This window comes from Grampus griseus (assembly GCF_964374135.1).
Source record: "Grampus griseus genome assembly, chromosome: 4".
In the NCBI taxonomy this organism is placed as follows: domain Eukaryota; kingdom Metazoa; phylum Chordata; class Mammalia; order Artiodactyla; family Delphinidae; genus Grampus; species Grampus griseus.
In genome coordinates this window covers 40085790-40097671 of record NC_138997.1, presented here as the reverse complement: position 1 = coordinate 40097671, position 11882 = coordinate 40085790, and positions in this window count along the sequence as shown.

The window sequence follows — 11882 nt, the reverse complement described above, 5'->3', positions numbered from 1 at the left end:
GGCTGGGGAGAGGCGGGCGCTCGTGGCAGCGGCAGCAAGCTGGCGATCAGCCGGCGCGGCGCTCTCCGGGGCGGGCGACGGCTTCTGCCTTTTAGGAGGGGATTTCCGCACCTCCCGTCCCCGCCTTCCCGACGCTTCTCTGCTTCCTTCTCTTTTCTTCCTGGCGTTCAGCGTGGCTTAAGGATGCAAATCTTGGCGCCCGGCATCTGTTGCTGGCGAGTCACCCTTACCGCTGCCGGGGCTGAACTCTGCGGCGAGGAACAGGAGGCGAGCGTCAGGGTCTGGAGGGGACGCAGCGGGGTGGGGGGAGGGGGTGTGGAAAGAGCCGAGAAAGCGGCGGAGGAGGGAGCGCTCCGAGGGAGCTGGGAAGAAAGACCTGCATAGCTACAGCCAATCAGGATCGCCTGTGGGGCTCTTAAAGAGAAAGGCGCCTCCTGGGCCTCCGCTGCCCGGGCTCCCCGGGGCCGGACGGGGCATCCTGGTCGGCAGGCAGTGGGCAGCCTCCGCCCGCGGGTGGGTGAGCTGTGGCTCCCAGGTCAGGGAGCCTGCAGAGGGGCTCACAGCACTTCTGCAGCTGTTGTGTGTTTATACGGTTCCCAGAAATACCCTTCCCTTTTGAAAAGACTTCTTTTTGCTTTGAAGCTACGGGCTGGAGGATTTACAATACTTGCCCCAGGTCGCAACACAAGTTAAGGCCAAATCTGAGTTGAGAATCACAAGTCCCTGTGTCTCCCGGTTTCTATGGCTCCTTGGTCCTGTGGGGGGTTGCAGGCAGCCGCTCAACTTTTTTTTTTTTTAATAAAACACCTTTATTGGAGTATAATAGCTTTATAAGGTGGTGTTTCAGTTTCTGTTGTATAACAAAGTGAATCAGCTATACGTATACATATATCCCCATATCCCCTCCCTCTTGCCTCTCCCTCCCACCCTCCCTAACCCACCCCTCTAGGTGGTCACAAAGCCCCGAGCCTCTCAACTCCTTATTGGACAGGTTGCAGCCAGACACAAAGTAGGTGCTCAAATAATGCCTATTAGATGATGAATAAATGATTTGGGGGCTGTTAGTATACAGTAGTGCGCTGCCACTGCGCGGCTCATCAGCCACGCAACTGTTTGTGGCAAATTCTCTGCTAACCAGTGCGTTTCTGCACTGTCTCCTAAGCCTCCAAGTCAGCACCGTTGAGATGGAGCTTTAGAAAAACATCACCTGGAACGTTCCAAGGAAACTTAACCTCAGAAGAATCGTGTCTGCTCATTCCTCCCCTCCCAACGCGGATAATTTAGAACTATCCAGAGGGAGCCCTGATCGTACAGAAGCCCAGAGGAGGGCGAGCTGGCCACGTCCCAAGCAGCTGTGGCTGCACCTGCGGCGGATAGCAGAAGCAAAGGAATGGAAGCTAGGGGCTCTGCATTCTACTTCTAATTCACTGTGACCCAACTCAGTCCTCTGGGGACAAATTTCCTCACCAGGAACTAAGCTTTATTCTTCTTTCCAGCTTGCAAAGTCTATAAATGTGAGTTTGAAAGGATACCATTATGTTGACAAAGAAAGCTGATTTTTGGATCAACTGTTGTTAGGAATCCTTTCCAGCATTACAGGAGAGGGGAAAAAATTACCAAGAATTGACTACATGAAAGGGCCATACATGAGCATCTCATTGTTAGCAGACCAGAATCAGCCCAATCAGCCAGAAAAAACAATACCTAATTTAAAACTGAAGCAACGTATGTGGCTTGTGGAATGGTGGCCACTGAGCCAGTGTTATGGTGTTGCTTCAGTTGGAGCTGAAATTATAGAATGAAGGGACACTTGCCCGGCCACCAGATAAACGTCGGCCCTGTCGTTAGACCAGTGAGACAACAGAACATGAGACTTAAGGGCATAAACCTCATCAGCCTGCTCAACCTTGGCTTTAGAACGAACCACTTTTTCTTCTCATGTTCCCTCTGCTCCCCACAGCCACCAGACCCACATATTCCCTGTGGTTCTCTATTCAGACTGTCCTTTCTCTAGGGGTGGAGTAGTTGTTCTGTCAAAAGCCTCTCTCTGGGTTATTGTAATGACCCACCGCACCCTCACGCTAACCATTCAGTCATTTGTTGGGCAGGCAGTGTGCACCAGTCCTGCTATGTGCCAGCACTGGTGCACACTGGGGATACGAGGACGAATAAGGTGTGGTCCATGCCCTGAAGGAGCTCCTCATCTAGGAGGGATGAAAGATCAAACAAATGTTACCTCTTGGCTATGAACTGGGAAGGACAGGAAGGTCCAGTCCGTTATCAGAAAAAAAAAAAATTCTTGTTAGGCATCAAGTGTACATGCAAAGCGTTCAGGGGAGGCAGCAAAATAGTCCTTTATGTGGCCCCAGAGTACCTTATCTGTTACATAAGCTACTTTATCTTGGCTCTATTTTAAATGAATATCTTCCTCTCTTCCTGCCAACAGGTCAGACTGGGGGTGGCCAATCATTTCAATTGGTTGGACTCATGATAGAGAAGGGGATGTTTTCATCTGTTGGAGGTGGGAGGACATGCTCCTCAGGCCTTTCCGATGCTGCTTCCAGAAGGATGGCTGAAGGACATTAGCCCCTCCAGATCTAGCCTCAGGGTGACACCTTTACACATACAAGGTATACTCTTGAATATCCCCTGTAGCATATTATGCAGTCAGGGCTACTGTCTCTTTTCTCCATCTTACTAAAGACCCTAGTATATTTTCTTAGCTTCTGGTCAAGACCCTAGAAGTGGATGGGTATTCAACTCACTCATGGGACAGTAACCCTTATCCTGTCAAACAAAGAATTACCGAAAATGTGATAAGACCCTATTAGAGGTATGTGCAGGAATTAAGCGGAGGCACGAAGGAGTAGTTAATTCACACTAGAGGGGAGGAGGCAGGTGATATCTGGGTAAGGGTTTTTTTTTTTTCTTTTTTTTGGGACTTGATTTTTAAAAAGTTTAAATTGTGGTAAAATACACATAACAATTACCATCTTAATCATTTTTAAGTGTTCACTTCAATAGTGTTAAATATATTCACATGGATATGTAACCAATCTCCAGAACTTTTTCACCCTACAAAGCTGAAAATCTATACACATCAAACAACTCTCCATTTCTCTGTCTCCCTACTCCCTGGCATCCGCCATGTTGTACTTACTGTTTCTATGCATTTGACTACTCTGGATATCTCATAATATAGTATTTGCCTTTTTCTGACTGGCTTTCATCACTTAGCGTAATGTCTTCAAGTTTCATCTATATTGTAGCATGTGTCAGAATTTCCTTCCTGTTTGAGGCCAAATAATATACCTCTCTCTCTACACACACACACACATACACACACGCACACACACACTACATTTTGCTTATCCACTCATCCATCAATGGACACTCGGGTTACTTCCACCTTTTGGCTATTGTGAATAATGCTGCTATGAACATGGATGTACTGCTATACCTGCTTTCAATTGTTTTGGATATATACCTAGAAGTAGGACTGCTGGATTTTATGGTAATTCTATATTTAATTTTTTTGTGGAACTTCTATACTGTTTCCCATAGCAGCTGCAGCATTTTACATTCCCACCAACGGTGCACAAGAATTCCAATTTCTCCACATCTTCACTAACACTTGTTATATTCTGTTTTTTTATTTTTTTCGATTACAGCCATCCTAATGGGTGTGAGGTGATATCTCGTTGTGGTTTTTGATTAGCGATGTTGAGCAGCTTTTCATGTCATCTTTGGAGAAATGTCTATTCTAGTCTTTGCCCATTTTTAAATTAGATGTTGCTTGGTTTTCTGTTGTTGAGTTGCAGGAGTTCTTTATATATTCTGGATCTTAACCCCTTGTTAGATAAATGGTTTGCAAATACTTTCTCCCATTCCATAGTTTGCCTTTTTACTGTTGTGTTTTTGATGTTTAGAAGTTTTAAATATTGATGTAGTCCAATTTATCTATTTTTACTTTTGTTCCCTGTGCTTTTGGTGTCATATTCAAGAAATCATTGCCAAATTCAATGAAGCTCTCTCCCTGTGTTTTCTTCTAAGAGTTTTATAGTTTTTACTTTTTATGTTTAGGTCTTTGATCCATTTTGAGTTAACTTTTGTATATGGTGTATGGTAAGGGTCCATGTCATTCTTTTGCACGTGGATACCAGTTTTTTAAACACTATTTGTTGAAAAGACTCTCCTTTCCCCATTGAAAGGTTTTGGCATCCTCGCTGAAGATCATTTGACCATATACTTGAGGGTTTATTTCTGGACTTTCTATTTTATTCCATTGGTCTATATGTCTGTCTTTTTGCCAGTACCACATTGTTTTGATTACTGTTGCCTTGTAATAAGTTTTGAAACCAAGAAGTATGAGACCACCAACTTTGTTCTTCTTTGTCAAGATTATTATAGTTATTTAGGGTCCAGTGAAATTCCGTGTGAATTTTAGGATGGTTTTTTTTCTGTTTCTGCAAAAAATGTCACTGAGATTTTTATAAGGATTGCATTAAATCTGGAGATCACTTTGGTTAGTATTGACATCTTAACAGTATTAATTCTCCAGTCCATGAACATGGAATGTTTTTCCATTTATTTGTGCCTTCTTTAATTTCTCTTAGCATCATTTTGTAGTTTTCAGTGTACAAGTCTTTTGCCTCTTCAGTTAAGTTTACAGGGTAAGGATTTTGAAGAAGTACTGTCTAATAGAAATATAATGCATGCCACGAATTCAAGCCACTTGTGTAAATTTAAATTTTCTAATAGCCACATAGAAAGAAACAATAAATTTTAATAATATTTTACTTAACCCAATATATCCAAAATATTATCTTTTCAATAGGTAATCAATGTAAAATTACTGGGACATTTATACTTTTTTTCACACACTGTCTTCAAAATCCAGTGTTTATACTTACAGCACAGCACATCTTAATTCAGGTTAGCCTCATGTGGCTACTGGCTACATATTAGAGAGCACAGTTTTGAAGGATGAGTAGTTTACTAGACAAAGAAATGGAGGAGGGCAACCTAGGCAGAGAAAATAGTGTGAGCAAAAGCTTTTTCATTTGTCGCTTAGAGAGATGTCTGGAATATCCGAAGTGAAAGTAGAGAAATGGTGGGAGATGAAGATGAAATGTCATGCAGTGGGCAGCCCATGAAGGTAGGTGGGTGCCTTTCATGCCCAGCAGAAGTAGCCATGTGAGGGGAGTCACTGACTGGCTTTATGCAGCATAATAAGATGATCAAGTAAGACAAAGGTACAGATTCTGGAAAAGATGTGTTAGAGAGGAGAAGATAAAGCCAGAGGAACTCAAATAGAAGAACCAACAGGATTTGATGCTTGACTGAAAATGAAGGAGGAGAAATTAAAAGTACAGGATTCTTTTTGGGTCTCTGGGTTGGATATTCAGGTGAAAAACAATGTCACTTACTGAGATACTAAATCGTACTGTGTTTATTACCATTTTTGTGAAATGGGGATAATAATACCTCCCGTACGGTATTTCTATGGTGACTAAAGTTTAGAACAGTGTCTGGCATGTAGTAAGGAATCCATAAATATTAGTCATCATGACCATCATCACATGGATCATCATTTTTGAGAAGGAACTGAAGAAATATTCAGTATATTCAACATTTGTTAAATATACATATAGGCCTGGAGCCCAGCAAAGGTCTAGGCTGGAGAGAGTAACTTAGTGGTAGTTCAATTTAGTAAAATCCATGGCAGTGGAAGCAGTTGCCCAGGGAAGGTAAGAAAAGGACTCAGGACAGCCATCTAGTGAACTGCTATTTGTGAGAATATCAAAGAAAGAGAAGCCAGTGGTGTGGACAAAGAAGGACTGATGAGAGATGGGGAAGAAGCAGCAGAGTGTGGGGGAGCAACCTTGAATACTACAGAAAGGCTGGGGAGGATGGGAATGAAGAGACCACCTCGTACAGAGGTCATCGCTGACCTTTGCCAAGGCCTTTTCATTGAGTGGTGGGAACAGACCTTACACAGAGTTGTGTTTAAGAATAAGAAGGAGGGCTTCCCTGGTGGCGCAGTGGTTGAGAGTCCGCCTACCGATGCAGGGGATGCGGGTTCGTGCCCCGGTCCAGGAAGATCCCACATGCCGCAGAGCGGCTGGGCCCATGAGCCATGGCCGCTGAGCCTGCGCGTCCGGAGCCTATGCTCCGAAACGGGAGAGACCACAACAGTGAGAGGCCCGCGTACCGCAAAATAAAAAAAAAAAAAAAAAAAGAATAAGGAGGAGGAAGGGGACTTCCTTGGTGGTCCAGTGGTTAACCCTGCACTTCCAATGCAGGGGGGTCAGGTTAGAACCATGGTTGGGAAACTAAGATCTAACATGCTGCGGGGCTCGGCAAAAAAAAAAAAAGAATAAGCAGGAGGAGACAAGCACGGCATACCTATGTACATTAATTTTCAAGAAGCTTGGCAATGAAGAGGCGAAGGACAGAGAGGTGAAGTTGAGTGTGTTTCTGAGGAATCTGAATATATCTATTGGGTTAGGGAATGATAATGAAAGGTCAAAGGTCAAAAATATAAGAAAGAGGATGCTTGATGGAACTATTTTCCTAGGGTTCAGGGTTAGACAGGATGGGATCAGGTGATCAGATGGTTGGCTTCACTTTGAAGAGAGGGACAGCTTTTTCTTGACACTGGAAGGAAATGAGGATGAGGGCGGATTTAGCTTGCAGAGTGAGCCAGTAAAGTGAGGCAGGGTGCTGTGATGGCTGGTTTGCTCTGAAGGGAAGGTCAAATCACCTGCTAGGTAAGCAGAGTGGGAATTTGGTAGAAAGCTGGGGAAAAGTGATGAAAGATTCCAGGAGCTGTTGAGCAGAATGAGAGAGGAAGCTGACCAGGACCCCTAAAAGGTTGTAGAGCCAAATTAAGGGTCCAAGTAAGAATGGAAGCCACAGGCTCGTAAGGCGCCAGTCTGCACAGTCATGTTGACACAGCCTCACTCAGCAGTTGGCTGGGATCTCCAGATTGAAGTGGGGATGGGGGCTTGATGGGAGAGAGAGCCAGGTAACTGAGGTGCTGGTGAGACAGAAGTTTGTGAGGAGTCCAGGCTGGGGAAAGGGGGAGGAAATGTGATCAGAAGGAAGCTAAGGACTCACAGGTAGTGGAGGAAGCAAAGGCATCGAGGTTTTGAGGAAGTTGAAGGGTAGATTTCTATCTGTCAGGGAATGAGAATAAAGGAAGCAATGGCCACTGTGCACTAAGAGTGGGATTCGGAATTTAGGACCTATAGTGGTCGAAGAGTTTCCAATGATAAACTCCAAGGTGAGGCCACAGGGTTATATAGGAGGTGGCGGTCGCTGGAGCTGAGGACGCTGAGGTATCTGGACAGCACCTCCACAGAAGACTGAAATCCCACAGCCGAGGCCTATGGGTTTAGCTGGAGAAGATTGTGAGCCAGGTGTCCAAGGGCTGTGGGGAGGCTTCCTAAACAAGGACAGGTAACAGTTCTCGAATGTCAATGAACAGTTACAAGTTTACAGACACAAACTACAAAAGGGCAGCTCTGAGATGTACTGGGAGAAAACCATCATAGCCAAAATGCCTAGGTTCTGGACAATAGTATGTGCCTCGGAGTAGAAGTTGCTTCAGGTAGGGAGAGAAAGAGACAGAAGATGAAAATGTTGGATGGCAACACTACCTATAAAAGCTGTGTGTGAGGGCTTCCCTGGTGGCGCAGTGGTTGGGAGTCCACCTGCCGATGCAGGGGACGCGCGTTCGTGCCCTGGTCCGGGAGGATCCCGCGTGCCGCGGAGCGGCTGGGCCCGTAAGCCATGGCCGCTGAGCCTGTGCGTCTGGAGGCTGTGCTCCGCAATGGGAGAGGCCACAGCAGTAAGAGGCCCACGTACCGCAGAAAAAAAAAAAAAAAAAAAAGCTGTGTGTGAGACTTGCTTCTGAGGTGTGTGGGCTGGTGTGGTCAGGAGGGCTTCATGGAGATGGTGGCAGCAAACAAGGCCCTGAAAGATAGAATGACCTGGTAGCAACTCCCAGTTGGAACACTGTGCCAGAGAAGTCTCAGAGATGGGAGTGAGCCTGGCAAAGTATCTAGCTAAAGCGTTAATATAAGATTTTTAAAAATTGTGTAAGAAATGTTTGTGGAGGGACTTCCCTGGTGGTCCAGTGGTGTTAAGACTCCGCACTCCCAATGCAGGGGGCCCTGATTCAATCCCTGGTCAGGGAACTAGGTCCTGCATGCTGCAACTAAGACCCGGCACAGCCAAATAAATAAGTAAATAAATTAATTAAATTAAAAAAAAAAGGAGTTTGTGGAGAAAATGCAAGCTCTGGGGAGGAAGGAAAGAGAAAGAAAAGATCCATTCTTTTATTTATTTATTTATTTTTTGCGAAGATCCATTCTTGAAGTAAGAGATTTACAGTGATTTTCATGCTTATGGTTTTCTTAAGGAAATTTAGATTTTGGCTACAGGATCTACAGTGTTGTGAAAATGATCCAGGTTTGGCATTTGAAAACCTGGGTTTGAGTTTGGCTGCACCACTCTGAATTAGCAAGTCTGAGTACTCTGTGATTTGAGGACCATGACAGTCTCTTAGATCTTCAATTTCATCCTACATAACGTAAGAATTAAGACAGCTCCACGCTGGGAATACTCTCTGTGCAATTTACCTAATAATCTAACTTCGTTTTTTTCTTGTGCTAAATGGAGATACCCCTTACCTCACAGGAAGAGAGCTCAGGACGATGTCTAATACCTACTTATGTGCTGAATAATGTTGGTATTTCATCGGTTTTTAATCATACCAGAGAGATAGACTCCATGCAGTTATGAAACCTGCCTGGCCAGGACACCAGGATGCTTCTGGGGACCCCAGACTTGGGAAGAGACTCATCCCTGGTTGGGCTGGAGGGATTCAGACCTTGAAGGAAGGAATTCTGGCTGCACCAGGATTCGTTTGCTCTGAAGGGAACTATGAAATAAAATAAAATCTCCTGCTCTACTTTATCAGAGGTAATCATTTAAGGCAACTCCTTTGGCTCAGGAAGGAATGAGCTCTGCAGCTCTTGTGGATTAAAGGTCAGGGGGTTGCCTCTTGGATGAGATGCATGGAATGGCAGCAAATGGATGACAGCAATTTCAAATGTAAACCTCTTTCTGCTCCCAGAGTAAGAAAACCACTCATAGGCTTTAGATTAGAGTGATTTCAGGGGAGCATAAAGTTGGGAAGTTAGCCTCCAAGACTATGGGAGGATCGGTTTTGAGATACAGCAACGCCACGGCATAGTAGAAAATTAGTCTTCTCAGCTTCCTTCGATCACAGGAGAGTTGTCATCCCTGCTTCTGTACTAAATGGATTGGAACATTTTCCCCATTAAGATTTTATAGCAGTGGATGAGGGGAAGCTGTTCCTCTGAAAGGAATGCTTCTATTGCTTTGGATGTGAAGAGAGGAAGGGGTTTTCTTTTAACAAAACCCCAGCCTTACTGCTTAAGATTCTTCCCCCCCATTTCCTGACCACTCTTCATAGAGTGCTCCAATTTGGCAGCAGGAAGATGGGCACTGGAAATAGCCAGATCTGAAGACCCTACTTCCTAATTCATAGACAAGAGAGGGTCTACTTACTGAAAAACCCAAGCCAAACCTGACTCTGATACCACCTGTCAGTGACATGCTGCCCCCTGCATCTTTCCAAGTTATCTTCAGTTTGAATCAATTAAGAGTCCTTCCTTAAGCATCTATTGATTTAGCCTCCTCTAGAAGCACCGAGCTCAGCTCCACGGACAGAGGAGTGCACGGCTGTGCTCCTGGAACTCACAGCCCGGTAGGGAGGCAGAGAGGGATCAAATAATCACTACAGGGAGTGCATGCACAGACGCTAACCAGTGCTACGGAGGAGCCACTCCTTTTTATGACCCAGCCATGAAACGTGAACATTTGTCAGTACCTATACCACATCCCCCTTTGACCAACAGCTGCCTAGAAACGAGGTCCACAAACCAAAACAAGGTCCACACTCCTCCCCACTCTCTCTCCCTGCTCCCAAATCCCAGCTCTCTGAATCAACAATCCCTATTGTTGTGGCAGAAGAAAGACAGTGCTGATGAGGTTTTCACCCACATCTCTTCCCGCTCTCCAGTCCCTGTCCTCCGACAACACCCACCCCGTTTTCTTTTAGGATAGTTATTTTGGTTTCCTAGGGCAGATGAACATAGAGAAGCTCTTATTTACTTCTCAACATTAGCTGCTGTCACTGTTTCAGTGACCTCTTTCTCTTCTTGCTGTGTCCGTTACCACGGGCTGCTCTTAAAGCAAAGGCCCTGTGGTTCTCTAGCTGGGAGAGGGTATTTGTCAATAGCGTTCAGGAATGTCAAAAGGGTGACCCAGATTTGCAGGGAAAACTCATTCATTGTTGAGTGTCCTATGTAATCAAATATAGCATATTCTTTTTTTAAAATTAATTAATTTTTGGCTGCGTTGGGTCTTCGTTGCTGTGCATGGGCTTTCTCTAGTTGCAGTGAGCAGGGGCTTCTCTTAATTGTGGTGCACGGGCTTCTCATTGCAGTGGCTTCTCTTGTTGCAGAGCACGGACTCTAGGTGCACAGGCTCAGTAGTTGTGGCGCGCGGGCTTAGTTGCTCCACGGCATGTGGGATCTTCCCGGACCAGGGCTCGATCCCATGTCCCCTGAATTGGCAGGCAGATTAACCACCGCGCCACCAGGGAAGGCTTAGCATATTCTTGATGTGGGAAACGCGTGTGTAAAAAGGTTAATTTCATGGAAATATTTATCATTGCTGAGGGGGACTCACTACTTAAGGACCTCAAGGCCAAGCGAATACATCTGTCCCAAGTCCTCAAATTAGAAACTTATTTCTTAAATGCCCGCCTATTCATTTCCAACCAAGGAAAGCACTGCATTGATTGTTCTTCAGAAAAATCAATCAACTGTATGAGAAGAAAAAAGGTATCCAAATATAAATAGGCTTGAGTTGTTGCTGTTATCTTTCTTCAAAGCTTTGGTACTATCCCAAAATTGTTTTTGGTTCCTTCTGAAGACTTGTAGGTAACATACAGAGACACCGTGGGACAGGTAGATGGGCCATAGACTTCCAGAGCTGTAAGTGAAATTAGAGATCATCTAGTCCTACCCCCTCATTTTATAGGTGAGAAATGGAGGCAAAAGGAAATGGGGTGGTTTGACCAACAGTAAGTGGCAGAGAAGACACTAGAACCCAGCTCTTTGACTCTCAGATAGGTGGTCTGCTTCACTGTCCCTCGTGAACATGTAATTATAGCAACTTGGATAGAGCAGGCTCTCTAGTAGCTTTTTTTTTTACACGTAGAAATTCTTTATTTTTTTTAATTTTTATTTTACATTGGAGTATAGTTGACTTAATTAAACTTAAAAACTTGCACAGCAAAGGAAACCATAAACAAGACAAAAAGACAACCCTCAGAATGGGAGAAAATATTTGCAAATGAAACAACAGGATTAATCTCCAAAATATACAAACAACTCATGGAGCTCAATATCAAAAAAAACCAAACAATCCAGTTAAAAAATGGGTGGAAGACCTAAATAGACATTTCTCCAAGGAAGACATACAGATGGCCAAGAGGTACATGAAAAGATGCTCAACATCACTAATTATTAGAGAAATGCAAATCAAAACCACAGTGAGATATCACCTCACACTGGTCAGAATGGCCATCATCAAAAAATCTAGAAACAATAAATGCTGGAGGGGTGTGGAGAAAAGGGAAGACTCTTGCACTGTTGGTGGGAATGTAAATTGATACAGCTTCTATGGAGAACAGTATGGAGGTTCCTTAAAAAACTAAAAATAGAACTACCATACGACTCAGCAATCCCACTACTGGGCATATACCCTGAGAAAACCAT